Below are 21,623 nucleotides of genomic sequence, written 5' to 3'. Positions count from 1 at the left end.
GCAGCGGCAACGACGATCTACCGTAACACACCACACAATCTTAGAAAGACCAACGATCTAAGATTGTTGTAAGGGGAAAAATAGGAGCCAAAAAATCATGTAGTGTGAACTATTGCATCAGGTAGTCCATGTGCCCATCTTCTCTATTTAAATCTAATTATTACTGAAGGGCAACATAGTATACAGACTTCATAATCTGCACTCTTTTGGTTGAATGCAGTATTTATTTCCACTTTGGCTTTATGCTGTTTAGTTTTTTTTTTCCAAGTGAGTTTTTTGTTAATGGAGACTGAGAATCCATTTTATTTTTGTTTTTGGTTGTTTTGTTTATTTTGTTTATCAGTTCCAGTGTTAAATGTTCTTTTGAAAATAAAGTGTATCTATCTTTGGCAGGAAATCGCATGCATTATTACGTCATTTCCATTAAATCAGTGTAAAAAGGTCTTCAAACAATATTATCGTTTATCGCAATAATTTTTGAGAAAATTAATCGTTGAACAAAATTTGCTAACGTGACAGGCCTAGTTCTGCATATGTTTTTTCAATAATGAAATTTCATAAAAACATTCAATGCTTTCTACTTTCAGATCAACTTTTTAATCAAAGTATCTTTTGAACAAAGAGAGAAAGGCACTGTGGCCAACATGTGCTGCCTTTGTCTTTGAAAAAGGGCCGCCTCTTTGATTCACGATTTCTCATTGATTGAATGACTGCACTGACTGATACATACTACATACTGGTCTTATTTTGAACAAGCCCATTCTATTAATTCCTATATTACAGAATATTATGGTCAGTGATTATTTTGAACACTACGTATTTCATACTCTTCTGGCACTTACTTCTAAAAACTTTTGAAAACCATACGTCATGTTTTCCTTCCACTTCATGATCATGTTCTGATTGTATAGTCTATCACATAATGTTCCAATAAAAGTTATTGAAGTTTGTGATAACATTTTTAAAAAGCATGACTACTTGTTTTCCATTGATCTGCTTGGAAAAACTTTTCATCGCAGTAATTTTCATCATTGTTTAAGGATAAACATTTTGACCAGCTCCCTAGGATTAAGCTCATTGCGTCCCTTCTCAGTCCCTGCTTTATGCACAGATTCATGCGTATCTCCTCTGGCACGACAAATGCAGTTTGTTCAGTTCTGAGTGTGTGTTTGCGCTCAGTGAGTGTACTGCTGTTTTTCTGGGAAGGATGATGCAGTCCAGGAAATAGCGTCTATCTGTATGCCCTTATTTTCTGGCAGTCTTTATCTGTGAGCCAAGGAAGAACACACACACACAAATAAAAGAAATAAAAAAAAACAAAATGTAAAATTCATACACACACACATCAAGATCAACAATCTGGGCTTGGACGTCTGTGGCGCTCCAGGGCAGGGCTGTGCAGTAACTGGGTCTATTAGGCAGCACAGGAGGCCAGAAGCTGTTTCTCTGCATTAGATGCCTTCATAGAACTCTATTTATATGTGTGATCATGTGTAGGCAGGCAAATATAAAATGTAATACTTATGCTCGCTCTTCGATGCAGCAGAACCACCACGGGCAAGAGATAATTAGTAAGAAATAACTTAAGTGATGAGCACCCCCACCTATGCAGCCCATCCATGCTTGTCTGACTTGTTTCTCTCGGAAGACAGTAAGCATTATTCACATCTAGCTGGATAACACCGGTGGCATCAGTGCGGAAGGAATGGAGGAAGAAAGGTGGAACAGAAGTGGGTTCGGATGCAGAAGAGAGGAACTGAAAAACAAGGTTTGCGTAAGCAGTGGAACGTGGAAAAGAATGAGATTTTCATTAAGGCTTGTTTAGGTGAACAAGTAGGAGAGGGTCAAAGATGTAGCCACTGAAAAGTCCATGCATACACCAATAGCCAGGCACCATTTTCCTAAACCCCTGTAAAAGATTTACTCATTAAATTGTAAGTCGCTCTTCAACTGTCAGAGGGCACAACTTCCCAGAGTATACCACAGCAACATCTTTATGGGAAAATATGTTAGATTTAACCAAGACACACATGAGAAAAGCTACCCTTAGCAATACATTCATACAGAAAGAATTCCAGCTTAACAATCGGAACTCGTATTGAAAACCATCGCAGGAAGGAGTGCTTCCTTTTCGAGAAGGACTGTGGGGATATAAAACTAGAGTGCCTGTTTTTGTTACATGTAGGCTTATTGTTGCAGATTAGAAATTTTCCAGTGGAAGTAAATACCTGGCAACACAAATAAGGCAGAAGAGACACAAATAAGGGACAAAATATTACATTATTTTATTGGAGAAATAAAACAGCCACAAGAACTCATCTCAGTAACATAGTGTTTTTGACTTAAAGGGTTAGCTCTGTATTTTATTGCTAAAAGTGTATGGATCAGTCATATTCCCTCTGTCTTTACTTCATAAGATAAATTATTTCGAACTGTTAGACTACCACACCCAAGACTAAGACACCTCCAATCTCCAAAACTTTTAGCTGTGCAGTTTATGCAAATGCCCTTTAATGAAACTGTAGCCCATTGTAACATTAACATTACATTAAAAATGTTTTTTTCACAGGACAAGGATATAAGACACAGTGTACCACCAACAATCTTCCAATGAGAAATACACTCTGAGAACTGATATGTGGTGTTAAAGTATCAGAGAAGCAAGGCACTATGAAAATTAATAAATTAGGATTCACTTAAGATATTTTTATTTGAAATTTATTTTTGACTAAAAAACCTGTTCCACACAAATCCTTTCTGTTTCACACAAAATATTCATTGGCAGAGGACCGCCAATAACCTGTCTTTCTAATGTAAATAATCACTGTCATCTCTCTAACCAACCACCCAATGCAAAGTGACAATGGTGGGAAAATTCATGAAACACTGATCACATAAACAGTTGGCGACTGGAGCTGTTTCACGACAGTAGAAATTCACTTTCGGCTCAACCATACGACTAGCCTCAGTCTCTCGGTAAAAGTAGTTCAAGAATTATTTTTTCCTAGTTCAAGTTAAGTTTTAAGTCTTTGCAAGGCAGGTCCAAGTCAACTTGAAAGTCTTTTTTCCAATTCAGTGTCAAGTCTCATCTCTCTAGCAGCAGAAAGAATTTCTTTAATATATAAAATCCATCTAGTGCGTTCCTAATACATTGTTGTAGGGTTATGAATCCAAATGTGTAGTGTTTTATAAAATCTTTCAGTATTTGAAAGATATTTATTCATGTTTAGATTTTAATGTTACCATTTAAATTACTGTCCAAAAAATTGCTTTTAAACCTATTAGTACGTATTTATTCACACCTCCATTATATACTGCACGAATAAAGGTTTAAAGGGTTTTCTCCTCAGACTGAGCTGGAGATTTTTTTAATAACATTCGGAAACTATGGGGGCTATTATCATAAGGCCAAAACACTGTGGCATTTCTTGCTTAGTTATCAGAATCTCTTATTGTTCTAGTTGCACTTTTATCTATAAACAGAAACAGCAGAGTCCTTTCTTTGGGTGCTTTTTTTGATCTTGCTAACCACATCAGTCTATCAGTAATGTCTGTACTGATGTAAACAGACAGCTCCATTTCATATCTCCGTTGTCTTCTGTTTCTTCCTGCTAATGTATGTTTTAAAGCTACCAGTAGTATGTGTTACAATCTACAATCATATATGTTTTAAATGTTTAAAGAAAAAGGAAAAGTCCAGAAACAGGTGAGCGCTTGAGCGTTTATTAGGAGCTTATGAGGGTTACTGGAGAAAAGGGTTTTGGTCAGGGTGCTCTTGCCTTACTGAACAGTGGATAGATGAGTTTTTCTTTCCATTATTTTTCCTCTGTTCCTCTCGGTTCTATCTTTTGGAAGAAGAGTAGGTTTCACATGAGACACGCTTCACATTTTCCCACAGGAAAACAATAGTGTTTTCTATTGTGAGAAGCAGCGGTTGGATCACTGTGCCACATCATCCCCATTATTCATCAGTTCTCTGGATATAATTAGGACTGTGCCATATGCTTTCATGATCGTTTTTCATGTATTAGCCTTTGTAATTATGCAATAAACCAAAGATTGCATCATAACAGTCTAGGATTTTTGTCGATGCCTGTTGGTGGAGATTTATGGCGGAGCTGAAGCTTTCTCTGAAAGGGTGGAGCCTCTTAATGTTCATTTAAAAACCACAGCTATCCCCTTGGTCTCTAATTCAATATAAGCATAAAGAATATGGAGCAATAGTATGCATGCTGTGCCCAGGCAGAAAATGAAAGACTCTTGTCTATGTGACCCATATAGATCAGTGAAAGGAGACAAAGAGAGAGTGCGAAAAAAGGAAGAAAGGAGCAAATGATAAATTAAAAGTGCTGGTTGTTCACCACTTACCAAAAAGCAAAATGTCTTGCTCGTGCAAGCAGCTCTCAGCATATTAGCTCCTGCTTCCAAGCTTCCTATCACCAAGTATTCATTTGTTTCAAGGGTTGGTTGTGCTTTCAGAATTTTATAATTACAACAAAACCTATTCTATAAAGCAGAATACTGTAGAATATGTAAAGTGGGCACCGTTTCTGTCTTTTTCCTACGGTACATCTCTATATACGTATTTATTGATTATTACATTTATGTCTTAAATGAAGAAGATGACTATTTGTATGAATTGAACTTGATTCTCAGGGAGAGGGGTTAAGGGAGTAGCCAGCATTTTTCAATGTTGGGAGGTGTTGGGGGGGGCACTGAGAATATCAAAACAGATTGGCTAGGCCGTCTGCCAGCAGGAACAACAAGCATAAAGAATATGGCATACAGACTATAGCTGGTCAATTATTACACTGTTCAAACCACATTTATTCATTGTTAAGTTTTACTTAAATTTATCCCCTCGGATGTTACCATGTATATGAAACATATTACATACTGTATTTCATGTTCATATCGAATGAGTATTTAGTGACAAAAAGGAAATAACTAACTCTCATATTAAGCATGTAAGCTAGTTTTTATGTTGAAAAAAAGATTTAAACAGGAAGGTTAAGATTAAATAGATTTATAAATTGAGTAATTTTCATATTTTACTGATTCCTTCAAGTGTCAAAACTTCTGAATTTGAAGTTTTGATTACAGAACTTCAAATTCAGAAAAGTTAAGGTGGAAAAACTCAATAAGAGAGTACTTTGTAAATAAATAATATGGATTTAATAATGCTACTAGTAATCAGGTACGCAGTCCTGAGCAGAGATTGTACAATCCTTGTGATACATTCAAAAATCCAGACTCCTACACACAATGGACCAACCATAGCAAAAACCTTGGTAAATTAATTTTGTACAAAGATAGCTTTTTAAAAGACCATATTGGTCAACAAGTACTTCACTTACTCTATCCTCCAATAAAGATCTTGAACCTACACTTTACCTTTCAGCTATGACAGATCTTCTATCATTTATAGTCCTATTTGAGTAAAAGCCTTCAAAAAAAGGCTTGTCAGCAAACTCAAGGGGAGGATGTGAACACTTTTTCAATTTTTTTTTAGAAAACAGGCACATGGCCCGTTGTTAGTTATTGCTGCAGGCCCACAGGCTATGGTCCTAGTCATCTGTCTTTGTGTGACACTATCAGGTTCGCTTGCACAACGCAGAGGTGGTAAAATGACTTTATTACACAATGTGAAAGATACTTCAGGGACAAATTGCCAGGGAGGCATCCACACCAAAGGGAGCATGGTGCTTTTATCTGAAGACAGTTGGACCATGTCAGCCTCAGACTTGTGCAGTCTATTCTGCAATCACACGTTGTAAATGTGCTAAAAGGAACCCAGCGGATTTGAGAATTCTCCTTGTCGAGCATTATTCACCAGTCAAAAGAATGAACTTGGGCAGAGAAAGGTGCTAGATTTGCACCTGAAGGCTGTGTGGATAAATTAAAAAGGCGGAAGGCAAGATGCAAAAAGGAACAAGTGACAAAACTTACATTACCATACCATTAGCCACTGTTAGTGTCTTGCATTTTGTTAGCAAATAGCCACAAATTTTAGTTACTGTGAAGAAGTAAGACAATAATGATGCATGTTATTCCAAAACAAAACTTTTATAAATTGCAAACTGAAAAGTGTGGTGTGCATTTGTATGGTAGGCTATTGCCTTCTTATGTAACTTTATTAATAAATATAGTCCTTTGCTTTTATGGAAAAGCTGCAAATTGAAAGCAATTATCATAAGAAAGCTCAAAGAAGGACAATTTTCAGATTTCCTTAAGCTATGGACAGCAAAGAAGATGCTTACGTCCAATAAGACTCAACGTTACATTTTATGGTCATCATGAACAATTTTGTGTGTCTAAGAGAATTCATTTTGCACATCAGTTTGAAACACCATTCCACAAAAGGAACACAATGGCAGCGGTGTCATTGTGTGGGAATCTTTTTCTTCAGCAGACACAGAGAAGCTGGTCAGAGTTGATGGGAAGAAGGGTGAAGCAAAATACAGGGTGATCCTGGGTACAAAACACATTACCCCTAAACATACAAACATGAGTCTAGTCAAAGTAAAGACAAGAATCCATTTGACAATCTGTGAAAACAAATGAGGTTTAAGCAAGAAACTTAATCACCAGAGGTTTAAAGCTGACAGAGATCAACGGACCCTTGGCAGATGCAACTACAACAAAAGCTAGTTCTACAAAACATTGACTCAGAGGGACTGGACACGAATGCCCACAATACTTTACAGATATTTAATTTAAAAAAATTTTAAAAAGAAAAAGACGTAAAAAAATCTTTGCGCTGATCTTTCAAATAAAATCCAAATAAAATACACTGAAGATTGTGGCTGACAATATGTGAAAAGTTTCAAATGTTTATTGTTTATACTTTTGTTCGATCAAGCATGACCATGTAGTCATTCTTTCCTTTCTTCATCCTATCACACTACAAGAACAACTAAGCTACAGATCAATACTCTCTGTCACATATTCTCACTCCCAAAGACTCCGAATGAAAATGCCATTCGATATCAATCAGCGTCACAGCCGGGCCACAAAGCAGGCACAATAAATGACAGCGTTGTTTTCCAAATTTGCCATCAAATGACGAGTCCCATCAACGTGCTTCAAGTCAGATCTTTCAGCCTGGTTTATGCTGAAAGGAACCAGATGAACAGGGAGTGGAAGATGTATGTAATGCAGTTAAAGTAAAAGCCCAGTAAGCAAGAAATTTAAGAGGGGCCAAGGGATGATGGTATTACAGCCGACGTTGATTGCAGACAATCTGCTGAAGAAGGGGAAGATATGGAAAATATCATTGGTTGCAGCATTGGGGATATGAGAGGCGGGCAAGTGCTGGAAAGTGAAGTGAAAAAAAGAATAAATTGCATCTATTCAACAACATGCTGTAATAGACTACAACAAATATTTTACTGTGCAGCAAAACATGACTGTTTAAGTAATTGAAGGCAACACTATTCATAAAACAGCCAATCTAGACTTCCCCTTACAACTGTCTTCTGCCTTTTATTTGCATCAAGTCCTTAAACAATCCTGTGTTTTGAAACCCTGCGGTAGTTTCCTCCATTGATAAGAAATGCCGGCTTATACACCATGCCACCGAGAGATTTATGCCCCCAGCCCCGCGATGACCTCATTGTTCACTGCCCCATAATTCAAATCTGATCTGCTGTGTTGCATCACATTGTGTGTGATTCATTTCCATGAAGCCCATTCTCCAAACAAGTGAGGCCTCCTCGGCACGCTACAGTAAACCGACAAACAAAAGCAAAGAATTCCCCATCAGTAACATTGGCCGGCTGGCTTCACACGTAGAACAACACAGAAATGCTTCGTTTAAAGGGACTGGGCTGGGAGAAGGAGGTGAGCACTATTGTAAAGGCCTTCCTGCAGAGACAAAAAATAATCAGTAGACCTTTGAGCGAGCAACTTACAATAATTGATTCTGTATTCGCTGGGTTTTTTTGTCGCCCCTGTAAACATACAGCTGCAGGCAAGTCCATGTGGGGCCTCCGAGCATCTGATCTTATGCACTCAAGTTCAAGCGTGCTTGTTTAAAGGAAAGTGGTTGTTGTTGATGTGCATCACATTAATGTGTGGAAGGAAATGCATGCATGTATGTGTGTCTATTGACTGGTGACAGCTCTGAGTGGTGTACAGGGAGGTGAAGGACACAGCAGACAAGTGTGGAGCAGGGGATGAAGTTCTTTTTTTTTGTCTCTGTGAAAGAGTAATAGCGTCTGAACTAAAGCTTTACAAGAACAAAAGCGTTAGTAGCAATGTATACCTATAGTGGTGTGAAAATGTACCTGTAGCTTCTTGTCACACTTATGTTTCATACAATATCTTCAGACAAATGTTAATATCAGATAAAGAGGACCTGCGTGAATACTGTGCATAATGCAGTTTTCAAACATTTCCAATGACTGACATAAAGCATTTTCAGTAGCTGAAAATGAGATTTATTTACATATTTACAGAGAAATGTTGGCCCACTCTTCTTTGCAAAATTGGTTTGCTTCAGCCACATTGGATGGTTTTTGAGAATAAAAAACTGAGTTGATTATTATTTATTTTTTAATTATTTGGAGATTGATTGGCTGGTCTACTTTGGATTATTATCTCCTGCCAACCCAAGCAATCTAAACCTAAACTTATGACTAGGCATTTTCCTTCAGGATTTTTTTTAATAGAAAGCCAAAGTTATGTTTCCATCAATTACAGCAAGCCTGAAGTAACAAAGCAGCCCCAGACTGTCACTATCACCCCTATGTTTGAATGTTGGTATGATGTACTTTCAAACTCCCACCCCTCCTCCTCGTATATACGTGGGTGATTGACAGTGTTAAAACCCTCCTGGTTGTTACTGGTCGTTTCTTGAGTTTTTCCTCATATCTGTCTCATACTATGCTAAGAGGACATTGTGATGGTTTTAACAAATATGTAAAAAACAAATTGTTTATAAGAGTGCCATATTGCAGCTTTAAGATGCTGCAGTTGAGATTTACAATTTAATTAACTTTAATAATGTAAAAGTTAAAATAGTTTTTAGTTGCTTATGTGCAAACAGTGTACAAAATGCATAGTGAAATGATTTGTTCCACAGTCATGTCTGCTTTTGATCCATTTGGTATTGATTTACATCCTTATCCTCCAAGCAAGAGATGTTTTCAGATTGTTCAAATGTATATTTATATGTATATATGCATTGTGTATCATCTGTAAATGTTATGCAGCAATACTTCCAAAGTCTGCTTTTTTCTTTTACAAAATCCTGAAAAAACCTACTTTATATTCATTAGGTTTTCTTTGTTGTATTCTGGTTTTAAAGGATTATATACCCACTCTACTCTATTGTTATTCTTTTACCAACACTTACACAAAGTTAGATGGCATTTAGGCATAAGCTGGTGTGAGATGCCCATGGTATGATAACCTAGAGCAGTGTTTCCCAACCCTGGTCCTGAAGGCACACAGCCCTACATGTTTCAGCTGATTGCAGTTCAGTAAACACCTGTCAATTGAAATCATTTGTGCTGAAGCCAGGGAACACCTAAAACATGCAGGGCAGTGTGCCTTGAGGACCAGGGTTGTGAAACATGAGGACATTGTAATACTGAATTTTAATGTAAAATTAATTTCCTTAGTCCATTCATTTTCAATACCCGTTTTTATCCCACTTAGACTCATAGGGTAGTTATGGACAGGCAATCTGTACTGGGTATAAACCCAAGACAGATTGCAACACAAGAAAAACAGCCACACACTTACTCCTTTAGGTCAGTGTGGAGTCACCAATTAACCTAACATGCATGCAAAGGCTGACCGAGTACCCAGAGGAAACCCACTCAGGAAGGAAAAGCAGTTGGTGGGGGTGGGCATATAAACTGCATAAAGAAGTCCTGCACAGGCGAGATGTGATCCACAGACCTTCTCCTATGAGGTGACATTGCTGGCGCTTTCTGTGGAACTTTTCATTCTAATCATGGGTCTGAAGATGTGATAATTATAGGGTTGTACTTTAATCTTAATTAATCACTTCTGTCATTACAACTCTTCTATTCTTGTGTGTTATTTGTTTGGTATAGCTGATATATATATATATATATATATAATTATAAGCTGGGTTGTCTTTTTGTGTTCTTGAAACTTGTTTAATTCAGTAAATAGATTATCTAATTAAATCTGTGAAAATGTCTGCTTTAATAAGCCCCTTCCTTGTTTTAATGTGACAGGGAATGAGCTCTTTTGTCTTATGCTAAAAAATATCTGACTTAATCAGTAACGCTTGTGAATCTAAGCAAGAAACAAATTATCATATGTTAGTCGAAGAGCCAGTTTGTCTTTATTGCACAACAACCACAAACCTAAATGCATTTTAGTGGGATATTTCTGATACAATAAGTCAATGTACATCATTGAGAAGTGAAAGGAGAATGAAACATGGTATTCAAATCTTTTACTATTAAAAATCTGAGAAGTGCGGCATGCATTTCAGACTCCAAGAGGGAATGTTGTTGCAATCACATCTGCAAATCTCTTCCAGCTTTGGCCCGTTATTCCTTGCATAAAAAAACACTCGGCTCACTCAGATTGGATGAAAAGAATTGGTGCACCTTCAATTTCAAGTCTTGTCAAAAATTCTCAATTCGATGAAAACCTGGACTTTGACTGGGCCAACTTTGCACATGGTCATGCTTTAATCCAAATCATTCCATTGTAGCTCTGCCACTGTGGCTAAGATTGTTCTCCTGCTTGAGGGTGAATGTGAACCTCCAACCGTGTCACAAGTTTTTTTGCCACTTCTGGCAGATTTTCTTCCAGAAATGTCCTGTATTTAACTCTATTAGCTTCCCTGTTGCTAGGACAAGATTTCTACTACAGAAATCCATAGCATAATGCTGCCACCAAAATTTTTCAAAAAGAGGCATCATTTGTTCAGGCTTTTCTCCACCATGTATACTGTTTTACATGTAGGTCATAAAGCTAAATTTTTGCCTCCTCTCACCAAAGCTTCTTTTTTCAGGTGTGATTGTGAGGCTTGTGGCAAACTAAGGGGGAATTCTTTTGGTTTTCGTCCAACAATTCAACAATCTTGGGACTCTACCATAAAAACCAGATTTATGGACTACACAATTAATAGTTGTTCTGTCAGCAGAATCTTCCACCTGAGCTGTGTATCTCTGCACTTTCTTCAGAGTCAGATGGGCCTCGAGGCTGCTTGTCTGATTAATGCTCTTAGGTGTGCGACTGTGTTTTGGTACGTTTGCAGTTGCCCTATTCATTTTACATTTTCAGATTATGGATTTAGCAGTACTCTCTACGAGGGCCAATGTTTGGACTCGAATATTTCACCCTGCTTTAAATTTCTCCCTGACCTTTCTGCTGTGCTGCTTAGTTGGTTTTTATGATGCTGTTTGTTCTCTAACAAATCTTCGGGGCTTTCACAAAACAGCTGGATTTATGCTGAGATTAAATTCAGTGTAGATGGATTCTGTTTCCTGATTATATTACTTTATTTTGGGGTATCAAAGTTATATGGATTGAATACAATTGCATGATTGAGATTGTATTTGTGAAAACATGAGTGAAACAAATATAATTTTCCTTCCGCTTCCCAGTTTTGCACTACTTTATCTACTGTGGAGAATTATCCGTTCTCCATGCTGAGTTCTTGATGTATGAGGCTAAAGAAGAATCAGTGAGTTGAATTCATGAATTCCATTTATTAATACCAAAATACAGCTGGTCCATTCTGACATGCTACCTTTAAAAGCTAACATGCAAATGGCGACAAGCAGTTGGTAACTTCTTTTGTTAGCCTTTGTCTAAGCTACGCCCCAAAGAGGGCATTCCCTAGTGTGTCATTTCTTCTAAGCAGAGCTCTCCTTTGCATGTCATTTCCTGTAGGTTTAGCTTAGCAACTGGCTAAAAGAGATAGAAGGAAAACAGAATTTATTTATTCTCAACACTACCTAGTCAAACCAATGTTGGATATGCATTTTTAACAATTTTATATATTCGTTTGATGTTTGACGTCTAGTTTTTTTTTGTTTTTTTTAGGGGAGTTGGGAGTGAATTTGTGTTTTACTGTCGTATTTTTTTTATGTGTTATTTATAAGTGTTCTCCTTTTATGATTTTGATTTACTTGTGTTCTGTTTGCAATTTCACTTGATTCCTATAAAGTGTCTGATTGTCTAGAAAAGTGCTATGCAAATACAATGTACTTTTATTATTTATATTATTACTATTATTATTATTATAATTTATGTATTATCATTTTCTGTTTGACAGACACAATATAAAATTCATCAGGAAAGGTAGATTCAACCATCTGTGCGGTCTGTTTTTACCGTTTACCTTCAGTTTCACCGCCTGATGTTGTTTAAAGATTCGATTACATTGCACTGCTTAACGCTGCAATATCCAGTGAGCAGGAAAACAAGACGGATCACTTTCAGCACCTCACAAATAGCCCGTAACACCTGGCATTAGCGGGCAGCCGAACAGTGAACAACATGGAAACGGCACAAAAACTACAGACCACTAAAAAGCTGAGGTGGGTTGATTTTAGAGCCTTTAGAAATCCCTACAGAGTTAGACATTTCACTGTGGAGGGCAGTTCTAATCACTCAATGAATGAGTCAGTCCACAGTTGGTTTTTCCCTTTTCCCACCATAAAGTACTATACTCTGGCCGCATGGCGAAGAGAGCAACATGGATTTCATGCATAAAGAAAGGACGAATGAGTTAAGGGCCATGATGGAAAATGCAGGGGAATCTGGTTTCTTCTTTAAGAGAGCCGACGGGTAGGAGGACGGATATGTTAACACATGACCAAGTACTTTAGGAGGATGAGGAAGCCAGGCAGGAATCATGGATTATTATTTTAATATAGGAGAGAGATGTCATTTAGCACAGGAGAGGCCTTTTGAATTAGGTTAAGCTCGGTACTCAAAAGAATCAATCAAAAGGAATCATCGTGGCTTTATGAAAAACCACTGAAAGAGCAGTTAAATTCTACAGCTGTGTTTTCATTAAAAACTAATATTATTATGAAAGCAGTTTTTTTTTTTACAACCTATGCCTCATGATGGTTTATTTGTGCAGAGAACTTGGTTGTCTCTGCAGGCATAATAAACACAACCTAATGTTTATCTAAGAAGCTCTCTGACACAGGCCTTTGGCTTGCCAAGCATAAATTAACTTAATACAAAACTGGATACGATGAAGAACATTTGAATACAAGAGTAACCTGATCATCCACAAAGTGAGTCACCTTAACCATCTCAAATCCCACCACTGCAAACAGGCAATGTCCTCTACAGTGACCAACCACCATATCACCACTAGAACTATGTCTCTTAAGCACAAAGTCTTTATTTTCATCATCTTCATTTAGAAGATAAAAAAAAAATCCAAGCCAACAACTGTACCTAACTATAGTCAGGGCCTTTTCAAGCATGTTGCTCTCACATGCTCCCACTGCTTCAAGATCTGGGTGTACTCCAACACCTATATATAGATTTTTCCTAAACTGTCCTGAACCAGGAAGGGTAACATCTAGGGCTCACCCTTGAGGCTGTCGCACAGCAAGGAACTTCCACTAAAGAGCAGCAGTGTGTTGCAACCTTAAACAAACTGAATTGTTTTTTAATGTGCTTTCATGTGATAGGTCAATATACAGTTTCTGCTGTAAGGTGATTATAAACAAATACATGATTTTATTTGTTTATTTAAAAGAAAACTGAATATTGTGTTGAGGCAATACTTTGTAGAACCGCAATTACAGCTGCCAATATTTTGGGGTTTTGAACAACTGGAGACTGAGATGTTTGATCATTTCACTGCAAAATAGCTCAACCTTCATCAGATTGGATGAAAAATGTCTCTAAGTATCTGCTCGCAAGTCTCTTGCAATCTCCTTTGTCTTAACCTGTTCTGTTTATTGCATTTCAGTCATACTATATATAAAGAAGGTTTCCTAGATGTGCCAAGGCAGATTTCCTTTATAAAAAAGAACATCTCAAGACGGAATCCTAATTGCATGATTGACTTTACTAAATAAAGACAGCATCTAACATCAAAGTAGGCAACCACAATGCTATAACAGTAACCTGTGTTTGCATACCCTTCAACCATTTTGATTATTTATGTGATTTCGGGTGGGTGGGTGTGTGTAGTTGGGTGGAAATATATGTAAAAATAAGTGTGTTTGTGTTCACTGAGAGTAGGTGAGCGAGTATGTCACCTGGAGGAGCATAGATGTAAGAGTGTTGAAAATGGTACAATGCCTGCAACACAGCACCCAGAGCAGCAACAAACAGGTGGATCTGATTCTGGAGGGCCGCAGCAGCCCAGGCAGACAGACACAAGGCATGACCATATGCCCCACACAGAGGTCATCAGTGAAGCACACAGGCAGCAGCCTGTAAGCCAGAGAGGCATAGCATGAGACAGAGAGCCCCAAACCCCCCAACCAACCACACGGCCATCTCTTCCTGTGCTAGACAAGCCAGGGACACAGACCCTCCAGCAGTCCAGGGCCTTCACTAACCCCAGTCAACAAAATGGCCCATCACCAATGGGAGATCCCTCTAACACCTCCCAACATGTCGAGCAAGCACCAGGCCACTATGGCAGTGGATGGATTAAAACGTGGTTTATGGCTATGCTATAGGATTCCCCACTGTTTCCAGAGAGCCAAGTCCCTCTCCAGCCCCAATCAAAACCATATGTGTCTCTAGTGTATTAGAATTGCTTCAAAATGATGACAGTAAACTTTATTTATTTATTTATTTGGTGATTTTATGTTGAAGAGTCAGACTAAAGAGACTTGAATACAAACAAACACTGCTTTTCAGGTTATCTAAAAAATTTTTTAAAAAGATGCATGAATTTCCGTTCCGTTTCACATTATGTGTCACTTCATGTTAATCTATTTTCTAAAATCCCCCCAAAACACATTAATGTTAGTGGTAATAGCATGAAAAAACTGTAAAAGGTTAATTTTGCACTTTACTGTAGTTCCTCATGTCAACCTTGTTAAAATAAGTTGAATGCAGCCAGGAGCCTCCAGACAGCAGGCTGCAGACCCTGGCGAGGACAACAGACTACAACACCCAAGCTGACAGATACTGGCAAAACAGAGGCTTCCTTTATGAGATGGACCTGAGGACACAGAGAGCTGCTTACTTTCCTCAGCCTCTTTGTCTTTACAGGCAGATATAGAACATAAAAACACAGTAATGTCAGCATAAGTTCAGCAACTTAAGCCTATCTCAAGCTCTTATCAGCTGAAGGCGGGAGGTGAAAAGCCCTTAGCTTTAGAGGCAGAATACACTCTAACCTTGACGGATTAGGTCAGGGTGCAACATTATCTTCCAATAATCTGATAACAACTGCAAACAGGATGCACAAACACAAAAAGAATGCGTCTGTCCAACTCGTTTAGTCAATGTCAAAGTCAACGACAGGATGATAATTTGAATAGGTCAAAAATGGTCTTCAGAGTATCAGTGAAAGGACAGAAAATGTAAAGGCTAAATGCAGTTTATCACCATCAGGCAGATATTATAAACTCCTACTCCTGGCAAGATCCCAAAACCCACACAGCTTTCTGAAATGTTGGCCAAGCCCACCTAACTTTAAAAAAAATGCCTGCAATCACTTCCAAAAGAGAGAAGATTTTGCAATATTTCTAAGGAGTTGTAATCAGAAAGTTGAATACGTTCAGTAGACAGCTCCCACACACTTATGAGAAGCTTAATCACCCCAAAAATAATATCCAACTTCTTTTTCATGAATGTGGGCACTGGCAGGACCCAAGGCTGCTGGTAGAGGAGACCTGCTAGCCGGAAGGAGGTGGGCTTGTGCTTTCCCATGCTGTCAAGCGAGGAGAAGCTGTAAACAAATCATTTGTAGAACAATAGGATAAAAAAATGCCCTATCTTTCCATTTATATAACTCACTGCAAAAATAGAGGATATTATCAGTTTTTTGAAAGATGCTTTCCTTGTATTTATGTAGAATGATAACTGCTAATTGTAACATATTTTTGGAGGATCAACAGGTAAGCTAAATATTTAGAAATAGCAACAAAAAAAGTAGTTTTTTTTTTCAGTGATAGTTAAATGGTTCTGGGTCACACATGAATCCTATACCACCGCCATGAAACATGAGTCGTGTTTCAGATCTTCAAAAAAGTTCACATCAGACAAAGATGACCTGAGTAAATGCAAACGGTGTCTCCAAATCTTGATTTCATTAACTGAGAGGAAAGAAATATCCAAACAAACCTGGCAATATGTTAAATCCTGATTTTACTGAGGATTTAGTAAAATCTTTCACAGAAAGAATTTTATAGACATCTAACAATCTGGAAAGGAAAACAAAACAAATTCTAAGAGTTTGAGAGTACAGCAAGCTATGTTAAGAGCATCTGTCCATAAATGGATAAAACTTGGACCAGAGGAGAACCCTCACATAAGAGGCCAGGGAACCAAAATTACTCTAGGAGCAAACTGTTAACTATTTCAGAAGGTTGCAAAACAACATCTAAAGCACTGCTTCAGTTAACGTCAGTGTTCAGGATTTAATACCAGAGATAAGATGTGGTAAAAATGCTGTCCATGCAAGAGTTCCACAGTAAAAACCATTACATATATATATATATATATATATATATATATATATATATATATATATATATATATACATATATCATTACCTTGAAACATCTTGATGATTCCAAGAATTTCTGGAAAATTTTTGACAAGACAAAAATTAAGCGTTTTGGAACCAAATACATGCAGAAAAATACTAGTACAAAAAAAAAGGAACAGTGGTATAGTCAAACTCTGATTACACCACTCAATTACCGTAGATATGCTAATAATGCTTGAAAACTTTACGTTGTGGCTGAATTACAAATATTTTGCAAACAGGGGTTGGCACAACCAGTCATTAAGCAGGTGGCAATAACTTTTTTCAAATAAAGCCATGTTGGTTTGAATGTTTTTTTTTCCCTTTACAATTTTAATTATTACTTGGAAACTGCATTTTGATCCCAATTTTTAGGTCATTCTTGTCTCAGTCTATTAAATTAAAATTTGTTTGATGATCTGAAACAAGTGTGACAAAAAAGGGAGAAAATGAGAAAATCTACAAGGGGAGTGTGAGTAGGATTATGAGCCACTTTTTTTGACTGAAAGCTGCAAATTTGCCATCATTTGTTTCTAAATAATTCTCAGTAAATCAGATTTTAGGATCTGCGTAGCCACTAAGCTGAACTAACAGCACAAATGCTGAAATGAAATTCTCTCATTACCCCTTGAAAATGCAAATTGACTGTAGTAACAAGCGGTTACAGTTGTAACAAAACTGATTATGTGCCTGCTTGTCTTAATATTCTTGTGTGCATTTCCCAAACGCTGTCTGTCTGAGATGAATCGTGTTGCCTGCCAAGGTTTATTTTCATTATCTGGAGGTTTTCATGTTAGCAGAAGATGTTTAACAGACGATCCCTTGTTCCAATAACGACCTCCTTCCGTTTCAGGGGTTGATATTGTTCATGGAATCTTCCAAATCTAAACCAAATGTATTTGCGATATTAACAGCTCTGAACAAAGGAGAGTGAGGTCTTCCAAGTCAAGCAAAAATGATCTGAATTAGCACAACCACCGTGCTTCACCCTCCTTTTTTTTCCCTCAGCACGAATCTTTAGCCGTCTCCTGCATCATAACAGAAAAGAAGCAGTGACCTAATTTATGGAAGGACAGACAGACCTACAGTAAGCAGAATGCTCGACGTCCGCTGCTGCACATCGTACACTTTCAGGGGCTGAGAAACATTGGTGCCACATGAATTTTGTTACTGAACACGACTCTGGTTGTTCTTTAACAACCCCGCGCTCACACTTGTCCGTTTGACAAACGTCCTGCGGCTGGCTCTTGAGAGGCTATCTGAGCCTGTCAGAAAAGTAAACCATTTAGACAAGATAACACGAAAAACTATTAAAGCTTATCTTTCTCCACTGTTTGAGACAGATTCAGAAATCAGACACAAACACACACATATACATGGTGAATAGGGGCAGGAAGTAAATTCTGTCCCTTCCTAAAGTATTGCAACGCTTGAACTTTTTCACATTTTGTCACTTGGCACAATGTGGTGCATTATTACGAATTGGAAGGTTTTTATTTGAATTCAGCCCCATTTTTTTCTGATGCCCTTAAATAAAATCCAGTTCAACTAATTGCCTTACCCAACAGTCCCCATGAGTCAATAATTTATAACAACCTTTTTCTGCAATTACATCTAATTAGGCATGAGGTTCCTGCTTATTATCGTATGTGTATGTCACTATTGGCTTTGCAGACCTACAGGCTGAAATTCCTTTCTGCTTTGCAAAATAGCTGAAGCTCAGAAAGATTTGCTTTAGAGCATCTGTGCACATCAATTTCCAAGTCTTGCCACAGATTGTGAATTGTATTAAGGTCTGGACTTTGACTGGGTCATTCTAACACATGCATATCCTTCAATCTAAAAACCATACCATTGTAGCTCTAGTTGTATGTTCAAAGTCTTTTGGCTGGAGAGTGACTCTCCACCCAGTCTCAAGACTTCTGCAGCCTACACCAGATTTTCTTCCAGCAACTTCTTTATCTTTATTCCCATCAACTCTAAGATTCCTTATTTTCCTGAAGAAATACCAACCTTCCAGCCTGATGCCACCACAATGTTTTGCAGTAGGGATGATGTATTCAGGGTGAAGTCTGCAGATGGATTGCACTAATCACTATGACTTTATGTTGCACTAGAGATAACAGTGTGACGGTATTTCCATTTGTAACTTATTTTAACCAGGGGTGCACAATATATTGGCACTGACATTGGTATTGGTCTATATTAGTAATTTTTTAACATATCGGTATCTGTCCGATATGAACAACTGATATTTATTTTTGTCTTGTTGCGATCCATTTCTGACCAGGGTTTTTTTTCCCCCAAAAGTTGTCAAAACAGTAATAAAATATATCTGTAAAAATTGTTATCGGCCATTACAGTGAAATTAATATTGCACATCGGCCCAAATTTTCATATCAGTGAATCACTACATTTAACTTCACATCATTACATTGCATCATTTTATTTTTGTGTGCGTGTTGTGTACTGCAAAATAAAGAAGTTAGAGGAAATGTACAAAAATAAAAAAAGATTAATTTAGAAAAAAATCCTAATTAAATACTTCAATGTTTGAAGTTGAGCAGTGTCAAAATGTGATCAGATGAAAAGCGTCCTGATCCAAATTCATTTATCTACATTCAGCCTATCTAAAGCTGCAAACATTTCTAAGGAAACATGCCTCTCTTTTAGCCGATATGGTCCAACAGGCACCGTGTAACATGATAAAATGTGACCACTTTCATTTTTGCTCAACAGATTCCTCTGCTGCATCGCCCTGTAAACATATTATCATCCATCCTGCTTCCCCTTGGATAAGATCTCCACAAAGAGTTGGAAAATTTGTTGCTAAGAGCCATTTGGATATTGAGGGTAATGTGATTCAAATAGGCCAGTACACAGCCACCCAAGCAGACTCTCAGACACCAGGGGTGCCTATTGAAGAGGGGAGGGATTTAAATGGCAGCTATCTGCAATTATTTGTCTGTCAAATCACTGATTAGTCGTCCAGTCAATCATTAGTGAGGAATTAAAACAGGATTAGGCAAGCAATACTTGTTACTCAATATTATTAAAACTAATTCTGAAGCAAATGGCTGGGTTTTTCTTCTTCTGCAGGAGTGTGCCACCTTCTGTAATTTACAGTTATACACCAAGGTCATCTAAAAACCCAACCTCCAGATGCCTTCCCATTGTAAACATAATCAATGTTTTTACACCCGTGAATCCGCATGATTGACTTGTGCTGCCGGCCTCTTGGATGCTGCTGATCCCAAACACAGTGCCATTATTTTTCTCTCGGATCCTCTGGACTGCGGCTGACAAAAACCCGAGCACGTCCCCGAGCCCTGCGAGCTTACTGCATTCCCATATCTGTACACGCGAGTGACAGCCGCATAAAATAAGAGAACCCTTAATAAGAGGCGAAGCCTTAGTCTTGCCATCCATCATGCCAGTACATGTGATGTGTAATTGCGCCCTGCAGTGAGGCAGATACATGCGGCTGTACAGCACCAGAATAATAACGCGTATACACGCCGAGGCCGACGGGAGCTGTCACGGGGATAATGTGATTGCATTGATTGGGATCCGGAGAGGTAATGGAGGGATCATCGCTTATTGCTTTGAGTCACATCCGAGCGACGCCCTTACGCAGCCGCGATCCCCCGGACAAGCATCCTGTGCGAACCCGTGTTTAACATGTAAGCGCAATAATCGCAGGCCACATTCCCATAGGCTTCCAAGTCAGCGCTGCCGTAGAGCATCTCAGCTCAGATGCACAGGTTGACATGCAGCCAAAAGGGATCTCAAAGACGCTCACCGCTCATGTCTCCGTAGATCTGCATCATTTGAGAGGGAATTTAAAAAAAAAAAAGTGGATTCTTACCCAATCACCAGCAGCAGGGATCTGAGGGAAAATATGTACACATCCAGCACAGAGAAGAGGGGATGTTTCTTAACAGGCAGCAGGACGCAAATGTACCTTCCTAGTCGGTTTGTTTCACTTGATTATCGCTGCGTGGACTCCGACTTGCTGCAAAAAAAAAAGGGAGCCCGGACAAGTGTTCCTCCAGGAAGGGATGGGGATAAAGCTATGGCTGCGTGCTTAGGATCCCGATCAGGAAGGGGGGAAAAAAAGCTCTACTCCGTCCAAACGCTCTACAAGCCCAGTAGAGAGCTGGAGGAGGACAGAGGCGTATCTCTCTCCTTCGCTTTCTCTCTCTCTCCTCCTCTATCCGTCTGTCTGTATCCCGGTCCTTCCCTTCTTCCCTCCCCCGTCTCTCTCCTTATGTTCTTAACTGACTTCAGCTGAAGTCCACGAGCGCAACGGAGCAGAGGAGCAGAGGACCGTGGTCAGGAAGCGAGAGCAAGAGAGAGAGGAGGGGGCGGGGGGTCAGAAATGACAAACCAATTTAGGAGCGCGGCGAATGTTCGGCCGATCAGAGCGCAGCCCCGGCGAGAGGAGCGCTACGTCGCAGGCAGGAAGGCTGGCAAGGAGGGGCGGGCAGCGAGGGGGTGAGGGGCGGGTGGAGGGCTTTGGAAAGAAGGTGATGATTTCTGCCTGGGGGATGCAGGAAGGGAAAAGAAGGAGATATGAAGTGGGTGTTTTGTCTGTCTGGTGGAAAACACGGAACTGGACCTGACTCCCAAATCTTTGGACGTAGAGCTCCACCTGCCGTGTGAAAACGCGCAGAGGATGGCCGAAAAAAAAAAAAAAAAAAAAGTCCCCCGGCGGGAAAGGTGGACGGCAACAACAGCTCCACCTTACAGACCGCGTCACTAGACACCAACGAGTCTCCGTCTGATTTGTTGTTGCTCTTGTTGCTGCTTTGTGGCTCTCTGAAAGGGATCTCTACCAGGGGAGAGACTGTACTGCCTCTAATAAATCGAAACTGCATTTTTCAACGTTTTGATACATTACAACTTCGAAAGTTCTTGTCATTCATGGAAAGTAAGG

General features: G+C 38.8%; 1 protein-coding gene across 12 annotated transcripts in view; it reads right to left on the bottom strand.

Annotated features, from left to right (window-relative positions):
• adgrl3.1 (adhesion G protein-coupled receptor L3.1) overlaps positions 1-21,165 on the bottom strand; it is a 166,078-nt gene extending 144,913 nt beyond the window's left edge. For 10 of the 12 annotated variants that reach the window (XM_032562033.1, XM_032562038.1, XM_032562039.1 and 7 more), the window contains exon 1: positions 20,553-21,165. The gene's annotated coding sequence lies outside the window, so the exon portion shown is untranslated. The remainder of the gene's footprint in view (positions 1-20,552) is intronic. The other 2 variants (XM_032562034.1, XM_032562043.1) reach the window with 2 other exon arrangements.
• Between the last annotated feature and the right edge of the window lie 458 nt (positions 21,166-21,623).

Source organism: Xiphophorus hellerii, chromosome 5 (genome assembly GCF_003331165.1).
Source record: "Xiphophorus hellerii strain 12219 chromosome 5, Xiphophorus_hellerii-4.1, whole genome shotgun sequence".
In the NCBI taxonomy this organism is placed as follows: Eukaryota; Metazoa; Chordata; class Actinopteri; order Cyprinodontiformes; family Poeciliidae; genus Xiphophorus; species Xiphophorus hellerii.
Note: the sequence above shows the minus strand (reverse complement) of the source record. Positions and strands in the feature narration are given on the sequence as shown.